The sequence below is a fragment of the Bubalus kerabau genome, chromosome 2, assembly GCF_029407905.1.
Source record: "Bubalus kerabau isolate K-KA32 ecotype Philippines breed swamp buffalo chromosome 2, PCC_UOA_SB_1v2, whole genome shotgun sequence".
Lineage (NCBI taxonomy): Eukaryota > Metazoa > Chordata > Mammalia > Artiodactyla > Bovidae > Bubalus > Bubalus kerabau.
The window spans coordinates 178,419,545-178,440,819 of NC_073625.1; the positions used below are offsets into that span (position 1 = coordinate 178,419,545).

The 21,275-nt window shown below is 45.8% G+C and overlaps 1 long non-coding RNA gene and 1 other non-coding gene across 2 annotated transcripts; one reads left to right on the forward strand and one right to left on the reverse strand.

Moving 5' to 3' along the window:
- Nucleotides 1-5,240: 5,240 nt before the first annotated feature.
- Nucleotides 5,241-5,346, forward strand: LOC129645125 (U6 spliceosomal RNA). Its single transcript, XR_008711216.1, has one exon. It is a non-coding gene; the product is annotated as a U6 spliceosomal RNA (small nuclear RNA).
- A 14,906-nt stretch (nt 5,347-20,252) lies between these two features.
- Nucleotides 20,253-20,971, reverse strand: LOC129645015 (uncharacterized). The gene is made up of 2 exons (XR_008711119.1): nt 20,863-20,971; nt 20,253-20,429 (listed from the first exon to the last, which is right to left on the reverse strand). It is a non-coding gene; the product is annotated as an uncharacterized LOC129645015 (long non-coding RNA).
- Nucleotides 20,972-21,275: the final 304 nt, after the last annotated feature.

Here is a 21,275-nt window from a genome sequence, read left to right on the forward strand (position 1 = left end):
TGCCCCACAGCCCCTTCCACCCACACCTTTGGATTAAGCATGATGGACGGGAGAACTACCTTCTGCCAATTAATTCCAGAGTATAATTTGTAGCCTGGGCCCATCCTGAAAGATCCTGGGCTGCTAACAAACCATGACACTGCTTTAATTTCTCCTTTGCCCCCACACTTTATTAAAACCTGGACTGGGTTCTATCAAATATCCCTTTAAGGGAAAAACAGAGAAAGGGAGAGAAATGGAGCAACATTTGTCTCAATGCAATATGAAAGATTAGAGTTTGCTGGATCAAGAGGGAGATGGGGGGGTGGAATTCTTGTGAAACACACGCACGCACAGGGACACACACACACACACAATTTCTCTTTTGCAATGACCTCCTTATGCCCCATCCATCAGCCTGGGGTTGGCTTATTCTAACTAGCAGATTCCTTTATTCTGTATAACAGGCCCATCAGACACAATCTGCATGCCAATTACTGGCACAGACCCCTTGATACCAAAAAATGGAAATTAGCTGTCAAGGAAAGGCTTCAACCGGCCAGGTCTCTTTCTTGCTCTCCATTTCCAGCTCATATACACACTTACTCTGCTCAGCGCCTGGCTCTCACCAGGGAGTCCCCAGTGGAAAAAGTCATCTAAAAAATACAAACATATTTTATTGTTACTAGTATTAGTTGCTGACTTTCTCAGTACAATGCGAAATTCACCAGTGGGCAAAAGCTGCTTAGGGCAGAAATGGGTGAGAGAGGTTGATTTCTGATAATTGCATTTCTTTGGGAGCAGATCAAGGCGTCCCATGAAAGGACATTCAAAGAAGTGTGAGGATAAGGGCAAAAGAAAACAGACAAGGAATGGGATTCTGTAACCAAGATAACAATCAGAACTTTCACACCTAGGAATGGGCCGAGGCAGAGTTGAGGGGACAGAGGTGAGACACGCTCCAGGAACAAGACTGCAAGATTGCTTTGCATCCTAATCAGTTCTCACAAAGCCGGGCTGCATCCAACCTAGAGGGCTGCCTATGGACACAGAAACACTCCAGTTGTTTTCAACCCAACCTAAGCATGCTACCCACAAGGTTTCTGTCCTGCTGCTCTCAGAATCTTCAAAAGAGCACATTTGATTATACAATTTCCCTTTTCTGTTTTCCGAAATGAGCCACAGAGGTAGGGAGTTTATTTTCTACTGTCAAAGGTCCAGGGTCTGCATTGAATTTCCTTTGATGGGGCAAAGTACTCCATATGGATCATTATGACTTCAGAGTGGTAACCTGGCACATTCAGGGTATCCCCTTCATTCGGGGCAAGTCCAACCCAATGTTGGGGAGGCCCTTATCCTTAACTTTTTCAGCGAGGATTATCTCTGTATGAACAGTTTTAGTTGCATGGATCCATCCATACAAACAACAAATTTTTTTCATTAAATATTTTCTTTAGCACACAATTCAATACTTGCTCAAAATCTGGATTCCTTCCTTGACAAGTGGAAAATATCTTTAGTTCTAAACAAACTGTCTCTTCTTCCCATGCATTCTGGTGGCTAAAACTGTCAGCCAGGGAAGTCTGGAGTTTTTCAAATGAACAATTTTCAGAACATGATGTAAAAAGAGCTTAATTTGTCCAATTGAATGCCTACTATGTTCTTGATACCTAAATATGTGACAGAGATTGTGGCAAGAATGAATGAATGCCAGGAGCTAAGCCAGGTATTGCAAGTAGGTGGGTGAATAAGACACAAGCTTTGACCTTGAGGAGCTCAAAGTCAGATCTAGTTGCAATCCTCATCACTCATTTCTCATTTCTGTATGTATTTTGCAGCTGGCACTAATAAACAACTTGCCTTGGCTTCCACTGGAGAATGGCTTATGTATTCCCTCACCCAAATGCTCTTCCCCCAGCTCCCAGTTTTAAGATACTGGGTTTCCAAAAAGTTGTTTCCTTTTTCATCACCCATCGAAACAAAAATCAGTTGATTTGGGATCTGATGACATTCAGTGCTTCTAAGCACTCGCTTCCTTCACTTCAGAGATGCTTCAGGAAGCATTCCTAGCTTTCATCCCATTTCTCCTTCTCTTCTCCTTTTGAAGATTCTTCTTCTGCTCCTCAAATTGTTGGCTTTTCTCAGGGTCTGACCCATGTTCTCCTCCTTCTTATGTATTCAGGCTCTGGGACAACAGAGAAGATAAGAAGAGTCAAAGGTGACATCCCAGGTTTCTGGCTTGAGCAACTGGACAAACACAGATCATTCCAGTCTGAGAATCTTTGATCTTAAGGAACAGAAATCCAACCAAGTCAAAGAGGAGTGTCTCAAAGAAACATGGAAAACTCACAGGCCTCGGCAAAGGTGAAACCAAAGTTGCTGCAAGACACAGAGGCTGTTGCCTCCTCCGCCTTAGCGGTTCCACAAGATCTCTACCTTCACCCCCTTCTCATCCTCCAATTAGTCACCTCTGAGTTTCTCCACTCTCTGAATTTCATCTAGTCCTTTATTGCCATACCAGATATAAATCTACCAGTCTTTCTGATCCAGTGCCTATCATGAACCAAAACTTGGTATCAGACAGATTTCCCAGAGTGGGCATCTGATTGGCCCAACTCCCCTTTTCTGCACCAAGCCAGCTGACCAATGAGGTCCCCTTAGATGAGACGCACACCCCTGAGTCAATCAGCTATTTTGGGGGTGGGTCATGGATCTGAGGTCTACCCATTAAGGGCTGTGGGTGGAGGAAGATTCTCTAAGAAGAGAGGTATCCCCACACGTGCTAAATACAGTGGTATCATTTTAAACAGACTTCTTCTGCAAATATTCATTGTGAAAATGCTAAATGCATTTTTCCATTTTGGAGGAAGCAGGTTGAAAAAGACCAGAAGATGAAGCAGAAGTTTCCATCACTTTAGACGGGACAATCTAGAGAGAAGAGAGTTTTGAGACGTGTATTCGTTTCTTATTGTTGCTGTAACAACTTACCACAAACTCAGTGTCTTAAAGCAATGCAAATTTATTCTCTTACAGTCCTCGAGGGAAGAAATCAGAAATGGGTCTTATGGGGCTAAAATTAAGTATTGGCAGAGCTGTGTTACTTTTGAAGGCTCTATGGGATAATCCATTCCTTGCTTTTTCTAGCTATTAGAGGCTGCCAGCATTCCTTGGCTCCTGGCCCAGTATCAATCTGTTCTCTGCTTGGGTCATCACAGCTCCTCCCCAAAGTAGACTCTCCTATACCCCTCTTTTCCTTATAAGGACTCCCGTGATTACGTTGGGCCCACCCAGATAAGCTAGGATAATCTCCCCAACTCAAGATCCTTAATTTAGTCACATCTGCCAAGTTATTTTTGCCATATAAGGTAACATAATCACAGATCCCAGGGATTAGAACGTGACTATCCTTGAAGGGTCATTATTTTGTCTACTAAAAGAGGGATATGGTGGTCATACAAGACAAGCCCTGACACTAGCTTAAGGAACAGTCACTGAGTCTCACACAGCCTCATCTGTGTCCTTCAAAAATATCATTTTCACAAAATGGAAGGAATGGAAATTAAATAACAAAAGATTACATGGGACTTCCCTGGTGGTTTGGGGCTTAAGACTCCAAGCTTCCAATGCAGGGGGCAGGGGTTTGATCACTGGTCAGAAAACTATGTTCCCTCATGATATGTGACCCCAAAAAAAAAATAGCGATTAGAGGCATGCAGGTGGTAAAAGCAAGGAAGCAGAAATGCTGACCACTCCCAGGAAAAGTCCAGCAAAGGATGATGAGGAGAAAACTACAGAGAGAGAATCAGACAGACCAAAGGAGCATAAGGAGCGACAGAGTCATTGAGGTACGAAAGTTGGAGAGGAAGACCCCACTGCCCTGAGACAGGACGAGGCAGAAGTAGTCCATGCCTTGAGGTCCCATGCTTGAAGCTCCCTCTGGGGAAATGCCAAGAAGGAGTCCCAAGAGGAAGAGAAGTTCAACACGACTCAGAGTCTCCAGATGATGTTAGATGTTGACTCCACCTTCATGACTTTCCCAAGAGCTCTGAGGCCTGGATAAAGAGCAAAAGGCAAAGGTTGGATGGTTTCACGGAGGCTCTGGATAATAAGCAATACTGGTCTGCTAGAGAGACCAACAGTAGAACAGCTGGGAAGGCAGAGAAGCCAGGGAAGGCTGGCAGTGGAGAACTGAAGTGGGAGAGGGAGACAGACAGCAGCCTGGGGAAAGGCTCCATCTGCACCAGGGAGTGATGGCATGCAGGTCAGAATAAAGAGCCAATCTGCGGCCACATGGGTGTGAGTTGGGACCTGGGGCTGAAGGGTAGAGGTTGTGATTGGATGGGGGCGGAGCTACAGATGAATAGCATCACATCCCTAACCAAGCCACACACCCAAAGCTCACAGAGCTGCACAGATGAGGGTGCCGGCTTTCTTGGATGATCCATTTGGTCACCACAGTCTAAGGAGCCCCTGGCCACCCAGAAGCAAGGAATCAAGGTTATTCAATCAGCTTCCACCAAGAAGTTATTTAGCCCTATATCTTTTGCAGAGCTGCTGCTGCTGCTGCTAAGTCACTTCAGTCGTGTCCGACTCTGTGCGACCCCATAGACGGCAGCCCACCAGGCTCCCCCATCCCTGGGATTCTCCAGGCAAGAGCACTGGAGTGGGTGGGGGACAGTTTTATACACGGTCTCCACCTGCCATGCAAATCTTTACCCAGGCTTGTCAGATGGACCCTGGCTGAAAGCACATTTCTCCCCAAGAGAAAAGAAAGATGTCACTGAAATTATCTTGGGTTCCATAGATGACATTAGTACAGCCAGACTGCAAAGCATCAAGTGCCATTTACATGGCAGCTTCTGTTGCACTAAATGGAAATCCTACCCTTGTTGTGTCAATTCTGTGGCTGAGAAAACTCCCCAGCCGCAGCCCTGGCACTGGGCTGCATGTGGGCCCAGGGGCCACTTATCTGCCATGTAGGTGGATTCTGCGCTGCTTGGCTCTAGAGGAAAATGCATCTTACATAAGGTGCTGCTCCACAGATAAGTCTGCTGTTAATATGCTTCAGACTGCCTTGGCTGCGGCTATTATCACAGATACATGCAACGTACATCTTTTTTATCGGTATGCATTGTACTTAAGGTAAAAAATAAAATAAAAATAAAAAAGGAAGAGAGACCACAGGATGTAATTTGTTATTTTTTTAAAATGTTTCCTACAGATTCCACCCATACCACATAGTACCCCCAATGAATAAACTGGAACACAATGCTGGCTTCATACACCCAAATTGGAACAGTACAGAGACCATTAGCCTGGCCCCCATGCAAGGATGACGTGAAAACTCATGACATGTGCCATGTTTTTTTTTAATAAAAATTTAAAAATTAACTTTTTTAAAAAGAGGGGGGACCTCCCTGGCAGTCCAGTGGTTAAGATTCTGTTTCCAGTGCAGGGCATGCAGGTTCGATCCCTGGTTGGGGAACTAAGATCTCACATGCCATATGGTGTGGCCAAAAAGTTAAAAACACATAAATAATTTTTTTAAAAAATTTGGAGCATCAAACATACATTAGTTAAATGTGTGGGTGTTTCAGAATGGACTTTTCCACAGTTTACTGTGATTCAGTGGTCAGTGAGTGAGTGAGAGTTGCTCAGTCGTGTCCGACTCTTTGCGACCTCATGGACTATAGCCTGCCAGGCTCCTCTGTCCATGGAATTCTCCAGGCAAGAATACTGGAGTGGGTTGCCATTTCCTTCTCCAGTGATTCAGTGGTATGTGTAGGCAACACATTCAGCACGTTGGCAGGCTCAGCGCTCCTGCCATGACTCTGTCCCATCTTTCAGATGTATGGAGTACTTTTTCCAAAAAGTGAAAGAAGAGGATTTGGTGATGAATTCTTTTAGCTGAAGGAATGGAGGAGAAGTGGGTGTCCAGGGTGAATCTGAGCCATGTCTGCTTTAATATCTGGAACTGATCGACCCAGGGAATCTGAGGCAGCTCAACCTAACACTTGTTCCAACAGAAGCCGGCATGCAGCAGACAGAGCCCCAGCTGCACTGCTCAGGGAACGCCTGCCCCTCCTTGGAAGATCCTCTCCTGCATGGGGTCTTCAAACAGGGCTGTTTGGGGGTATTCAGGTGATGAGATCACAGTAATCTATTTCCCCATTTCCTGGACTCAGAAGGCAGAAACCTGAATGATGACCAGTGATGAAACCAACAGCCAGGCCAGGCCAGGCCCTGGAGCCCAGGGGCCAAAGAAGTCCCAGCGAGTTGACTGTATCCACACCTCTGGCCTAATGTCCGCATGTGTGAGACGCCTGGAGGGGACTAAATGACAATGACATCCCCCGTGCTGTGTGTACAATGCCTCCTCCAGCTTGTCCTCTCCACAGATTTCTGGGCTTGCTGTTCATCAGGGGGCAGCTGGGGGTCTGGCTGGGGGTCCCACTTGAGCTCTGGCAGCACTCCATCCCCAAGTTCAGACCCCAGGCTAGAATTGGTACTGAAAGGAAGGGATTCCAAAAATAAGTGGATCTGAGCACATGGATGGAGACTGGAGGGTCGGCGCCAGCAAAGTACAGGGATCCTCTGACCAGGCTGTCCAAGAGCTTTGCGCATCACCTGCCACAAGAGGGTGTGCTGACGGCTCCAGTCCCAATGTGCACAAAGGCTGGAGGGGACTCCCTGCTCCACCCAGACCCCCTGGGGTCCCTTTCCCTCTTGGCTTCATTATGCTTTTCTCTAATGGCCAGTATCCCGCTTCAGGGATTCAGACCGTTTAAACAAAGGTCTGTTCACCAGTCCTGGACAGAACTGAAATCTAGAAAAGAGTCTTAGATGTCTTCCAGAGCTTGATCCAGACCACCAGTTCTCTCCAGCCCACAACTCACCTAGTCATAGCACTCTCCAGCCCCCCTCACCTCTTGGCTGATCCCACATCCCAATTGCCTGCCTGCCAACCACTGAACCATTTTTTTGGTTGTCAGCTATGTGACACTGAGCACAAAGTAGCTAAATTAGGAACCCCAGTACTCTTCTTCCTTACCCTCAGCTGCAAGAGCCTGGAAGCATATTTAACAGTGTCACAAAGAAAGCCCCACAGTGCCTGCTTGCCCTTGGTCCCAGATCCAAGACTCTGCCACCCAGTGTGGTTTAAAATGGCCTTCCCACTGTAGATGGAAGCAGCAAAGGACACTGAGCAGGACAGAAACCCAACATCCAGACCCCAGAAACAGGCTGAGTGCCCAGGGTTTAGGGAGGAGAGGCCAAGGAATGAGGGACAGCAAGAGAGTAAGAGGAAAGCAACAGTCACTCAGCACACGTGGCCCTCGCCTCCACTCCACCCCATCAGGCTGGCAAACAGTCACTCCTCCCAGGTTTGAAGCCGGAGCCCAGTGTTCACTCATTTGAAAACAGACAGTAATTGCCTATATGCCCGTCCACAGATCAGTGAATAGTCAATGACAGATTTACCTCGCATATCGTATCATATCATACAAAGCTGAGGAGTTTTCTGTCAGCAGCAAAAGTAACTCTGTCCAGAGTAAATCCAGAATTGAACAAATTACACTGTTTGTCTGTTGGGTAAGGATGGTAAGTCACCTTGGGGCCATTGGGGGACCCTTCTTAGTTACGCACATTAAGGCCTTACATATATTAGGGGAGAGGATGCTAAGGCCCCAAGGGGATGCAGGTATATAAGTCCCTACTGCTGATGCCCTGTAGAAGTGTAGCAGGATTATGAGGTGCTGTGAAGCCCCTGCCTGACACTCCATGATTTGCAGAACTCAGGGGAAAGGCAGACGTCTGCAGCAGGAGCCAGGATCTTCTGAGAAACAAAGGGTCTAAGATCCAGACTTGCAGCTAAGAAAGCTGTTGGGGACTTCCCTGGGGGTCCAGTGGCTAAGACCCCAAGCTCTCAATGCAGGGAGCCCGGTTCAATCCCTGGTCAGGGAACCAGACCCCACATGCTGCAAATAAAAAGAAAAAAAAAAAAATCCAACATGCCCCAACTAAAAGATCCTGTGTGCCGCAGCGAAGCCTAAGATCCCACACGCCGCACCTAGGGTCAGTGTAGCCACATAAATAGTAAACAGAAAACTAAAAAGAGAAATAAAGCTGTCAGGGTGGACAGGTCTATGGGAAATCTGAAGTGGGGACTCAGGCTCTAACCTGAGCCTGAGGCCTGGGGTCAGGGCTTGTGGGAGAGACGAGACCTGGCTGGGGCCTGCGCTGCACCCTGGGGGTAACAGCCGACCGATGAGCAAAAATTGAGTAAAAACTTGGATGACAGGGTGAGAATTCACTCTGCAGAGGACAAGCATCCATTCATCTATGGCCAGATGCCCAGTGGCAGTGATCACAGTTGGGTCCCAAGGGGTAAAACATCTGTGGTCCTGGAACAGCGTGGGGTGGGATATGGAGGCCTTAAGAGGAGGTTCTCATCACCCTTAGAGCCTGCAGGGACTCCTCCCCAGGGGAGGTAAAAACATCAAAACAAGAGGATAAAATAATTGTTTCAAGTTGGTGGTATGGCTCAAACATAAGAATCTCAAAGCAAAACAGAAAACAAGACTCCAGTCTAAATGGGTGGGCCATGGAAAAGGTTTGCACAGCTGAAAGAAGAGAAGAAAGACTATTTTATTGGCAACCCTATCTAGGGGTCTACCAGCCCTGCCACCATTGTCCCTGGAGGTCAGCTGGGGACGAACCTCTGCTGGGACCTCATTCCAGAGTGCCAGCCCCCTCCTCTTTTACTCCTGTCACCTTCATAAAGGCCTGAATTGAAGAGCTCCCTGCACTAATTTAATACTGATTCCGTCAACATTTTAGATTCCAGAGTAGCAACCTCTTGGCAGCCCCTCTGGCCATGTCCCCAAGGAAATATGCTCTGTTCTCCACCGCAGGCCCTGGGAGAGATACTCACCAGGTCTGGCCACCCTCACATCCCACAGAAGAGGCCTTGTCCTTTGCTGCTGAGAACAGGGAGGGAGCCTGGCCCTCCATGGTGGTCCCCATTGCACCCCTCTCCCTCCACCCTGTGAAGTGACCATCTTGGCAGCGCCAGGATTTCCTATTCACACAGGAACCCACCTGCACAGCCCACCATATAGCATTCGTCCTGCATTACCTCTCCATAATAATCTCATATATCAAACCTGGGAGAGACCCCGGTTCTGCCTGTAAGCGACTCCGTTAGACATTGAATATCATTATCAGAAGCCCCTCGCTTTCTTGGCTTCGTATGCAACTCCTGAACTCCCTGGAGTCCCTCCCGAACAAAGTGCCCTGCATCACGGACATTTGTTATTTTGCAGGAGAGGACGCAGAGGCTCCAAATCAAATTAACAGCAGCCGGGAGTAGGCACCAACCAAGACCTACATTGACACCTAGTGGCATCTCTCGGAACTGAGCTGGCTCTGGAGAGTTCCTTTAGAAAAGAAAGTGAAGTCGCTCAGTCGTGTCCAACTCTTTGCAACCCCATGGACTGTAACCTACCAGGCTCCTCTGTCCATGGGATTTTCCAGGCAAGAATACTGGGGTGGGTTGCCATTGCCTTCTCCAGGAGATCTTCCCGACCCAGGGCTGGAACCCAGGTCCTCCACAGTGTAGGCAGAGGCTTACATCTGTGCCACCAGGGAAGAATAAGTGAAGTGAAATAAAAGCCACTGATCCAGGTATTTACAAATACCTGAGAGGAAGACAGAATGGGAAACAAAAAATTCACTTTCCAGAACCTCTTTGGGGATAGACAAACCCACACTTCATGTTAAATATCTTAAATTGGAAAGAAAGGAAGAATTGAAACCATTACTTTTTCATCCCATAGGATAGTCTATTGAGAAAGAAATGGAGGAATAGAGTCGAAAGCATAAGTGGAATTCAACTTCACACTGCACAGTCTTCTGATCTAAGAATCCGACCTACATATAGTCACAAAAGTGCACGAGATAGTCGCTGCAGCTGTGTTGGGAATTTTTTTTTAAAAAATGGAAACTGGGGACTTCCAGTGGTTAGGATTCGACGCTCCCAAAGCAGGAGGAGCTTTGGGATCCCTGGTCAGGAAAATAGATCCCACATGCTATAACTAAGACCCCAGTAAAGCCAAATAAATTTTTTTTTAATGGAAACAATTTTAAAAGGCCAAATATTATATAGACAGACTATATATTTTTATATAAATATTGATATATTGTATCTATATACTACATATTAAAATTATATAGATACATGACAAAAGCCATATATGTATCAGCTGGGTGCACTTGTCATGACTTTTGTTGTAACATAATTCAATTTTACCTTTATTTAGAGTCTCCATCCCTCCTGACTAACCATGGTCAGTCCTGGGTAAAGTCAGGTATTTTATATTTAGACTTAGTCAGTGCAGAAGTTTTCTTTCCTTACCTTGGCCCTTAGGTTTAGGGGCCTACTTAGTATCCCATTTTAAGAGGAGAGGTGTCTGCTTCCCAAAGCTCCAAATGGAAGCTTTATCACTGACCCCTCAGCCCCTGAGTCCGCACACTCTGCCCCTAGTGTTCCATAACACCCTCATGGTTATATCTAACCCCAACGGGAGGGCACAGGAGCCCCTGTTTTTCTGTCGCTTCCTCCTCATCTTCCTCATCCTCAGCTCTGTCTAGTCTGGGTTTGGGAAGAGGGGAAAACTGGCAAGGCAGTCTTTCCTATTTCATATCCGGGAATAGAACTTCTCAGACTAAAACTTAAGAATTGGCATATTTCATCTCTGATTCCATGGTGGCAGCTTCCCTGAGGGGAAGAGGATTTACCTTCCCAAATCAGGAGTAGAGGAGGGCTCCTCTAGAGAAGAAGGTGAGAAGGGTGGGAGAACCAGAGCTGGTGGCACTTCACATATCATCCCACCTCTCAGGGAGAAGGATCTGGAAGGACGCACACCTGGAAGTCCCCCTGCGAGTATTTGGTGGCTCGGTGGTAAAGAATCTGCCTTCCAGTGCAGGAGACTCAGGAATTTCGGGTTCAGTCCCTGGACTGGGGAAGCTCCCACATGCAGCGAAGCACCTAAGCCCATGCACCACAACTGCTGAGCCCGCGTGCTGCAAGTACTGAAGCCCACGCGCCCTGGAGCCCGTGCTCCGCAACAAGGGAAGCCACTGCAGTGAGAGGCCTGAACACCTTCACTAGAGAGTAGCCCCTGCTCGCCACGACTAGAGAAAGCCCACAGGCTGCCATGAAGACCCAGTGAAGCCAAAAATAAACAAATAAAAATTCTCTCTCTCTCTCTTTAGTCGCTAAGTTGTGTCCAACTCCTGCGACCCCATGGACCGTAGCCCACCAGGCTCCTCTGTCCATGGGATTCTCCAGGCAAGAATACTGGAGTGGGTTGCCATTTCCTTCTATATATAAAATAATCACAGGGCTCACACCCTGGGTGAAGGAGGAAGGGGAGGAAGGGAGAAGCTTTTTGATTTGTGTCCTTCCTTATCATTCAGATTTTTTACAATAAGCAGATATTGCTTTTGGAGATCGATTTAATTGGCCTAATGGTTAAAAATCAAAAGACTAGACAAATCTTGTTAGTTCCCTTCCTATTCTGTTCATCCTGTGAAACCATCGCCTACAACAGCTCTGCAATAGGAGAGCAATCAGAATACGTCCTAAGAGATGGGTCCTGCTGCTTCCTCGCTTACCAACCCAGTCCCCATCACTGAATCAGCCAGGCCCTATTAGCGAGTAGAGTGTTAACAATGAGAAAAAGGAGATTCCTTCATAGTCCAGTGACTAAGGCTCCGAGCTACCATTGCAGGGGGTGTGGGTTTGACTCCTGGTAGGAAAACTAAGATTCCACATGCCACAACTGGCAGAGCCAAATAAATATGTCTCAAACGGTAAAGAATCTGCCTGCAATGCAGGAGACCTGGGTTCAGTCCCTGGGTCGGGAAGATCCCCTGGAGAAGGGTATGGCTACCCACTCCAGTATTCTTGCCTGGAGAATTACATGGACAGAGGAGCCTGGCAGCAAGTCCATGGGGTCACAAAGATCGTGCATGGTTGATCAACTAACACTTTTACTTTTTATCCCCTTAAAAAAAATAAACACTGAGAAAAAAAGCCCTGGAATAAGCTCCTACTGTGTTCCATGTGTCTGAGCCCTAAACAAGTGCCTTGAGCTCATCACAAGAAGCAGCAGAAAAGTCGTTTATCTTTAATAGATTTTAAAAAAGAGAAAAAACCTGTTTGATCAGTTTGTGGAGAGAGAAGGAAGTAGTAGAAAGTTGTGGAGACGCCAGTCACATGCTCTCTATTCTCCCATCCTGGACCGAGGAGGCAGGATACACTCCTGACCCCGATGTCCTCTGTGACGGGAATGTGGTCGGTGTGACGGGGGCCCCTCCCTGTCTGCTCCCAGTGAGGCATGGTGGCCATGGAGCTCAGGAGGGATTTTTTGGTTTTTATTACTTTACTCTCACCACAATCAGTACAGTATCTAAGCTGGAATTTTTTCAGTTGGGAAGTTTTTCATCCATTCCCTCACCTATGATCTCATCAGTTTTTTCATTCAGAACTCCTCTTGGATTAGAATTTCTCAGTCTTCCATGACTCTCAACTTCACATTTTCATTTTTCTATATTTTGGTGCTTTTTATATGTAATTTCTTTCTCTCCTTGGATCAACTCATCTATCAACTATTCTAGCCTCTTGTTTAGCCTACATATTGAAGTCTTTTATTACCAAGAGCAATATTTTTCATAACTGCCTGTTCACATTTAATCATCTCCTGATCTCCTTGCAGAGGTCCTCTTCTATCCTTACCTCTTCAGTACATAACATGACGTTAAACTCGAAAGTAATATCCAGGGACTTCCCTGATGGTCCAGTGGTTAAGAATCTGCGATCCCTTCGGGAACATTTGGCTGTGCTGGGTCTTCACTGCAGTGTGTGGGCTTCTAGTTGTGATGTGTGGGCTCAGTAGTTCCAGTGTGGGGGCTCCTCTCATGGTGCACAGGCTTAGTTTCCCTGTGGCATGCAGATCTTACGCAGACAGCTTGGCATGCATGCGTGCTAAGTTACTTCAGTTGTGTCTGACTCTGCGACCCCATGGACCATAGCCCGCCAGGCTCCTCTGTCCATGGGAATCTCCAGGCAAGAGTAATGGAGTGGGTTGCTGTGCCCTCCTCCACGGGATCTTCCTCACCCAGGGATTAAACCTGAGTCTCCTGCATTGGCAGGTGGGTTCTTTACCACTAGCACCACCTGGGAAGCCCTATATCAACATGGCTCAGTGATGGGCAGCTTCCAGTCTTCCTGTATGCCACAGGGAAACTAAGCCTGTGCACCATAAGAGAAGCCCCCACGCTGGAACTGCTGAGCCTACACATTACAATTAGAACCTCACATGCTGCAATGAAGACCCAGCACAACCAAAAGAAAGCAATATCCAAATATTGTACCCAACACCTATTGAGAGGATATAAAAAGGATTGAGTTGTTGGACATTTCAAGGATGTGTGAAGAGGGTACCTTTGGAGAGAGTGTTGGAGTGCTCTGAGCATCACTGAACCCCGGCAAAGGGTGGATTGAAGGGCAGTTTATCTTTTAACCCCAACTTGGGGGTCCCATGCACAGAGCCCAATATGTATTCCCTGCTGTTGGAGACAAAAAGAGGCTGGGTGCCTGGCTCACTGGGAGGAGGCCAAGGGCCTGTGCATACAGAGGAGGCAGCTGTGTCTGGGGAAACCGGAGGCTAAGGAGGAAAGCTGAGTTGTGGACTAGTCTGGGTTCTCCAGAGAAACCCTAGGGGCCCAATTTGTGCTTCACCCACAGGGGCCACCAAATGTTTTAAGCAGCATCTGTGTCTGCCAGGACAGTCTAAGCCCCCTTGGACCTCCAGGGTCCTATGGCCCAAATGGCAGAGTGCCAGGGTCCAGCCCCGGTGGATCCAGGGAATTCGAAACAGGGACGGCATCGGTGAGGATCAGGAAACAACTGCTTAATTAAACATTAATTAAGGATATAAAGAGTGGTTAAATAAGGATAGCTCAGTGACGAAATTCAGTGGAGAAAAGAGGCTGAAATAAGGATAGCTCAGTGAGGAAATTCAGTGGAGAAAAGAGGCTGAATAATTCAGCCAGACGGTGAGAGAAAGAACGACAGGGGCAGACCAAGTTTCGGTGAACTAGACCCGCACTTTATTTTCCAAAGTAGTTTTTATACCTTAAGTTATTCATAGAGGATAATGGGGGAAGGGGTAGAGTCATGCACTAAGCCAGGCTTTCTTCCTGCGAACTTATCATATGCAAAAGTTTAGGTGATTTGCATCATCTTCTGGCCCGGAGGCCTGTTAACATTTTAAGACCCTTTCTTTAGAAAACTTATTTTTCTCTAAAGGTGATTAGTCAGGCGCCACCCTCCAAAAGCATTAAAGTTGCATTCCTATAGGGCAAAGGTGTGGTGGGCTACAACAAGAAAAATAATTAACTCAAGGGTCCAAGGTTACAAACATTAAAACTACTACTTACACCAATCATATTAATCAATACACTGCCAGGGACACAGCAGGTAAGGGATATGGAAACTTAGCAGCAAACATTGGCCCAAAAAGTGAAAAACCCTTCACCAATACAATTTCTAATCAATCTTTTAACTGCTCAAAGGAATCTGTATGTAGACAGTTTAGAACATCTCATGCCTCTCACAGTTGGGAGGCTCTGAGCAATCACATGTGGCCAGAAAAACCTATTCAGGCAGGCTAGAGGACTTCCAAAGGAATTTGTAGATTGAAACACTATCACACCCAGGAACTTTATTAACTGGAGCTGTAAGTTAACTCTTTTTTCAGAGAGAGGTAGTGGGGGACAGCCCCCTGTAAAGTCAGAGGTGTAGGTGAGAGCACAAAGCAGAAAGTAGGCAGACTCTGGTTTTGGGGGTAGATGCTCAAGAATTTCCAGGGGGACTCCTGAGGCTCGATCCCACCTTTGCGTATGCCAAGCCTCCTTCCTCATGACCTTTGCTACGGGTGGAGCTCGCTCCCAGCAGCAGAGCAGCTTGCAGGGCAGCCTGGACCAATGTAGAGCCTTCTCTTATTCTGAAACTGAAGTTGCTCAGTCGTGTCAGACTCTTTGTGACCCCATGGACTGTAGCCTGCCAGGCTCCTTCATCCATGGAATTTTCCAGGCAAGGATACTGGAATGGGTTGCCATTTCCTTCTCAAGGGGATCTTCCCTACCCAGGGATAGAACCCACGTCTCCCGCACTGCAGACAGACTCTTTACTGTCTGAGCCACCAGTGAAGTCCTCTCTTGTTCTGAGCCACACTCAAAGCTAGCACCTTTTCAGATCACTCAGTAAATTGGCAGGAGAAACACATCACAGGAGGAATATGTTATCCCCAAAATGCAGATAGACCCACTGGGCGTTGTGCCACAATTTTGGTTGTTAGAGGGGCCTGAGCAACAACTTATTCTTTGCCTTAGATGCAATATTTTGGCATGCCCATACCACTTGAGCCCTAGAATTTTCACTAAGGTAGAAGGTCCCTGCATTTTTGTTAGATTTATTTCCCGTCCTTTAACATTCAAATACCGATAATTTGCTACTTCTTGCTCAGTAGGTCTAATCAGCATAATGTCATCAGTGTCATGGGCCAGTGTGACATCTTATGGAAGGGAAAGGTGATCAAGATCCCTGTGAACTAAATTATAACATAGAGGCTGGAGAGCTGATATACCTCTGAGGCAGGACAGGGAGGGTGTATTGCTGATCTTGTTAACTGAAAGAACACTATTTCTGGTGACCTTTACCAACAGGTAATGAGCAAAAAGCAATTTCCAGGTCAATAACTGCATACCAGGGGATGTGTTGAGTTGCTTAAGCAATGAAATCATGTCTGGTACAGCAGCTGCAATTAAAAACACCACCTGGGCACTTCCCAAGTGGTCCAGTGGTTGAGTCCACCTGCCAGTGCAGGAGACATAGGTTTGATCCTAGTCCAGGAGGATCCCACGTGCCATGGGGCAACTGAGCCCATGCACCACAGCTACTAAGCTGACATGCTTTAGAGCCTGTGCTTAGCAACAAGAGAAGCCAACGCAGTGAGAAGCCTGTGCACCGCAACTAGACTGCAGCCCCTACTCGCCACAACCAGAGTAACCCCGTGCACAGCAATGAAGACCCAGTGCAGCCAAAAATAAATAATTTTTTTAATCTTAAAAAGAACACCGCCTGGTTAAGCTTATAATGTTCCATGATGCACTGTCATTCTCCAGGATCCACCTTCTTCAGCAGAGGCCAAATAGGTGAGGTGGAGTGGGTGAGGTAGAAATCTACTCCTGTATCTTTCAAGTCCTTGATAGCGGCACTAATTTCTGCAGTCCCCCCGGGAATGTAGTACTGCCTTTGAGTTAATAGTTTCCTAGGCAGCAGCAGCTTTAGCAGCTTCCACTCAGCCTTTCTCATCATGATAGCTCTCACGCCACAGGTCAGAGAGCCAGTGTGGGAATTCTGCCAGCCAGCAGGTGTATCTCTTCCACTTGTGCTCTCCAGAACCAGGGAAATAGCCACAGAATGTGCTCAGGGACCCACTGGTCCACTCTGACACAGACCTGAATTAAGCCCATTGATCGTCTGACCTCCAAAAGTCCCTGACTCCACCAAAGTCACTTTTGGTGGACCACAGTGACATGTCCAGTCATCCCAGAATGCCCAATTATTTCCTTTTCCCCAATGCAGTTACCCTGAAAAAAGGCTGTAAGTCAGTCCCTTCAGGAAATATGAGAGGAAGAGTAACAGTACCATGTTTAAATGTGCCAGCCTCCTTCCTAAGGGCACCAGCCACCACCCTCCTTCATTCTGGGTCTATAAACTGGCTCAGGTCTGGGGATTGACTGGGAGGCCATAGTCTTCTAGTATTTTCTCCTTCTTCCTCTTCCTCTTTTTAATTTTATTGGGGTATAGTTGATTTACAATGTTGCATGAGTTTCAGGTTTACAGCAAAGTGATTCAGGTATACATATATTCATTCTTTTTCGGATTCTTTTCCCTTATCAGTCAGTCAGTCAGTCAGTGCAGTCGCTCATTTGTGTCCGACTCTTTGCGACCCCATGAATCGCAGCACGCCAGGCCTCCCTGTCCATCACCAACTCCCAGAGTTCACTCAGACTCACGTCCATCGAGTCAGTGATGCCACCCAGCCATCTCATCCTCTGTCGTCCCCTTCTCCTCCTGCCCCCAATCCCTCCCAGCATCAGGGTCTTTTCCAATGAGTCAACTCTTCGCATGAGGTGGCCAAAGTACAAAATACTGAGTAGAGTCCCCTATGCTATACAGTAGGTCCTTTTTGGTTATCTATTTTATATATATGTATATGTTAATCCCAAGCTCCTAATTTATCCCTCTCACCCATGTTTCCCCTTTGGTAACCATAAGTTTGTTTTTGAAATCTGTGAGTCTGTTACAATTTTGTAAATAAGTTCATTTATATCATTTTAAATTAGATTACACACATAAGTGATATGATATTTGTCTTTCTCTGACTTACTTCACTTATGTGATCATTTCTAGTTCCATCCATATTGCTGCAAATGGCATTATCTCATTCTTTTTTTATGGCTAATATTCCACTTATATATATGTGCCACATCTTCTTTATCCATTCATCTGTTGAAGGACATTTAGGTTGCTTCCATGTCTTGGCTAAATGGTGCTGCAACACAGAGTTCTCTGTTTTTAATGATTTAGGTTAGACTTTTTTCCCCTTGATCTAGAATTTTTCTGTTTCCACAGATTGAGTAGGAGGCTTCCTATCTATTTCACTTCTAGGAGCATTGTGATCAACTAGCCAATGCCCTAGGTCTCTGTGAGTCAGACTATCCTGATCGCTGCCCTTATTCTGCCGCCCATTACACTAACCACATCCACCTTGCTTTGGTGGCTGCTTGCCACCATTTGGCTCCTGCCACCCCTGGATGCGATTACTCCCGTTGCATTTAGGTCTCAATTAGTGCAGCTCCCACTGTGAGATCTGACCTGCAGAGAAGGGTGATCACATTGCTCTTCAAGGATGCCAGGGCTCCCCTCTCACACTTATTTCTCACAGTGGTGGTGAAAGATCTTTGCAGAGAAAAATACTGTATGTTTTCACTTAAATGTGAAATCCAAAAACTCAAAAAAAAAAAAAAAAAAAAGAGTATAACAAAACAGAAACAGACTCACAGATACAGAGAACAAACTAGCGGTTCCAGTGGGGAGAGGGGTAGGAGGAGGGGCAAGATAGGCGAAGGAGATTAAGAGATACAAACTAGTAGGTATAAAATAAATAACACACAATCTAAAATGGATAACCAACAAGGACCTACTGTGTAGCACATGGAACTCTGCTCTGTGTTATGTGGCAGCCTGGATAGGAGAGGAGTTTGGGGGAGAATTGATACATGTACACTGCCAGGAGCCAGCTGAGGAACTCCACCCGTGGCAAAGGTCATGGGAAGGAGGCTCAGCATATGCAAAGGTGGGATCGAGCCTCAGGAGTTCCCCTGGAAATTCTCGAGCACCTACCCCCAAAACCAGAGTCCGCCTACTTTACTGCTTTGTGCTCTCACCTACACCTCTGACTTTACAGGGGGCTGTCCCCCACCACCTCTCTCTGAAAAAGAGTTAACTTACAGCTCCAGTTAATAAAGTTCCTGGGCATGACAAGAGTGTTTCAACCTACAAACTCCTTTGGAAGTTCTCTAGCCTGCCTGAATAGGTTCTTCCAGCCACATGTGATTGTTCACAGCCTCCTAACCATGAGAGGCATGAGATGTTCTAAACTGTCTAAATACAGATTCTTTTGAGCAGTTAAAAGATTGATTAGAAATTGTATTGGTGAAGGGTTTTTCACTTGTTGGGTCAGTGTTTGCTGCTAAGTTTCCATATCCCTTACCTACTGTGTCCCTGGGAGTGTATTGATTAATATAATTGGTATATAGGAATGTAAGTAGTAGCTTTAATGTTTGTAACCTTGGACCCTTGAGTTAATTCTTTTCTTGTTATAGCCCATCACACCTTTGCCCTATAGGAATGCAACTTTATCTAATGCTTTCAGAGGGTGGTGCCTGACTTTAGAATAATCACCTTTAGAGAAAAATAAGTTTTCTGAAGAAAGGGTCATAAAATGTTAACAGGCCTCCTGGCCAGAAGATGATGTAAATCATCTAAATTTTTGCATATGATAAGTTTGCATGAAGAAAGCCTGGCTTCGGTTAGGATCAAGAACTGCTGTCCTTGCATGACTCTACCCCTTCTCCCATTATCCTCTATGCGCAACTTAAGGTATAAAAACTACTTTGGAAAATAAAGTGCGGGCCTTGTTCACCGAAACTTGGTTTCCCCATGTCGTTCTTTCTCTCACCTTCTGGCTGAATTCCCATCTGGAGCGTGGAGGCTCGTCAAGCCTACTAATTTTGCCTGGGCTTCTAAGATCCGACCAGGGAGGCCTTAGTGTCTCCCCTCCTTCGGGAGAACGGGAGGATGCCTGCGGCCTACGTAGGTGATGCAAATTCCTTATTTTGGAATTTTATTAGCTTTCCACATAAACCAAGTTATTCAGCCTCTTTTCTCCACTGAATTTTCTCACTGAGATATCCTTATTTGATCACTCTTTATATCTTTAATTCTATCGTATCCTGATCGCTGAAGCCGTCTCCCCTTCAAATTCCCTGGATCCACCAGGGCTGGACCCCGGCAGTATACCTATGGTTGAGTCCCTCTGCTGTTCACTTGAAATGATCATAACATTGTTAACTGGCTATCCCCCAATACAAAATTATCAGTTTAAATAATAAATAAATGATTTACATGAAAACAAACATAAATAAATAACATACAAGGATACAATGTGCAGTACAGGGAGTATAGCCAATATTTTATAACTTTAAATGGAGTATAATCTATAAAAATACTGAATTGCAAAATATTGTATCATACACCTGAAACTAATGTAGTCAACTATAATTCAATTTTAAAAATAAAATAGAATAAAATAAAATAAAAATTAAGGTATGTCTTCTGAACCCTCCCAGTGGGAGATAGACAGAGATTTACTATGTTGGCTCATGTGATTTGGCTGACAAGTCCCAAAACCTCAGTTGGCCCAGTAGAGACCCAGGGGCACCAATGGTATAGTTCCTGTCGAGCCTGGAGGCCTGAGGACCACAAAAACCAATGGTATAAATTCCAGTCCAAGTTTGAGTCTGAAGACAGAAATCTGACGTCCCAGCTTGAAAACAGTTGGACAGAGAAGAGAGAATTCTTTTTTTTTTAAGTAGTTTTATTTATTTACTTATTTATTTGAAGTATGGTTGCTTTACATTGCTGGATCAGTTTCTGCATTCGGTAAAGTGAATCAGGCATGTGCGTGCATGCTCAGTCGCTCAGTCATCTACGACGCTTTGTGAATCCATGGACTGTAGCCTGCCAGACTCCTCTGTCAATGGAATTTTCCAAGTGATAATACTGGAGTGAGTTTCCATTTCCTACTCCAGGGAGTCTTCCCAATCCAGGGATTAAACCCACATCTCCTGCGTTGCAGGAAGAGTCTTTACCACTGAGCCACCTACATACACATATATCCCTTCTTTTTGGGTTTCCTTCCCATTTAGGTCACCACAGAGCACCGAGTTAAGTTTTTTGTGCTAGTCAGTTCTCATTAGTTGTCTATACATAGTATCAATAGTGTATATATCCATCTCAATCTCCAATTCATCCCACCACCTTCCTTTCCCCCTTGGTATCTATACATTTGTTCTCTATATCTGTGTCTCTATTTCTGCTATGCAAATAAGATCATCTATATCATTTTTATAAATTCCACATATATGCATTAACATACAATATTTGGTTTTCTCTTTCTGACTTACTTCTCTCAGTATCAGTATCTAGGTCCTTCCATGTCTCTGCAAATGACACAATTTTGTTCGTTTCTTACTCTGCCTTTTTATTCTACTCAGGCTGTCATTAGATTGGAGGAGGCCCACCCATCATGGGAGGGGCAGTGTGCTTTACCCAGTCTACCAACTCAAACATTAATCTCATCCAGAAACACTCCCACAGACACACCCAGAATCATGTTTATCCAAATATCTGGGCACTTCATGGCCCAGCCAAGTTGACACATAAAGTTAACCATCACAAGCTGGAAAAACAAAATTCATTGCCGTCCACTCGGTCGCACAGAGTCGGACACGACTGAAGTGACTTAGCAGCAGCATCTGGGGCTCAAAGTTTGAGAGTTTCAGCAGGAAAACCTTATAAAGAACTCACAAAACTACTC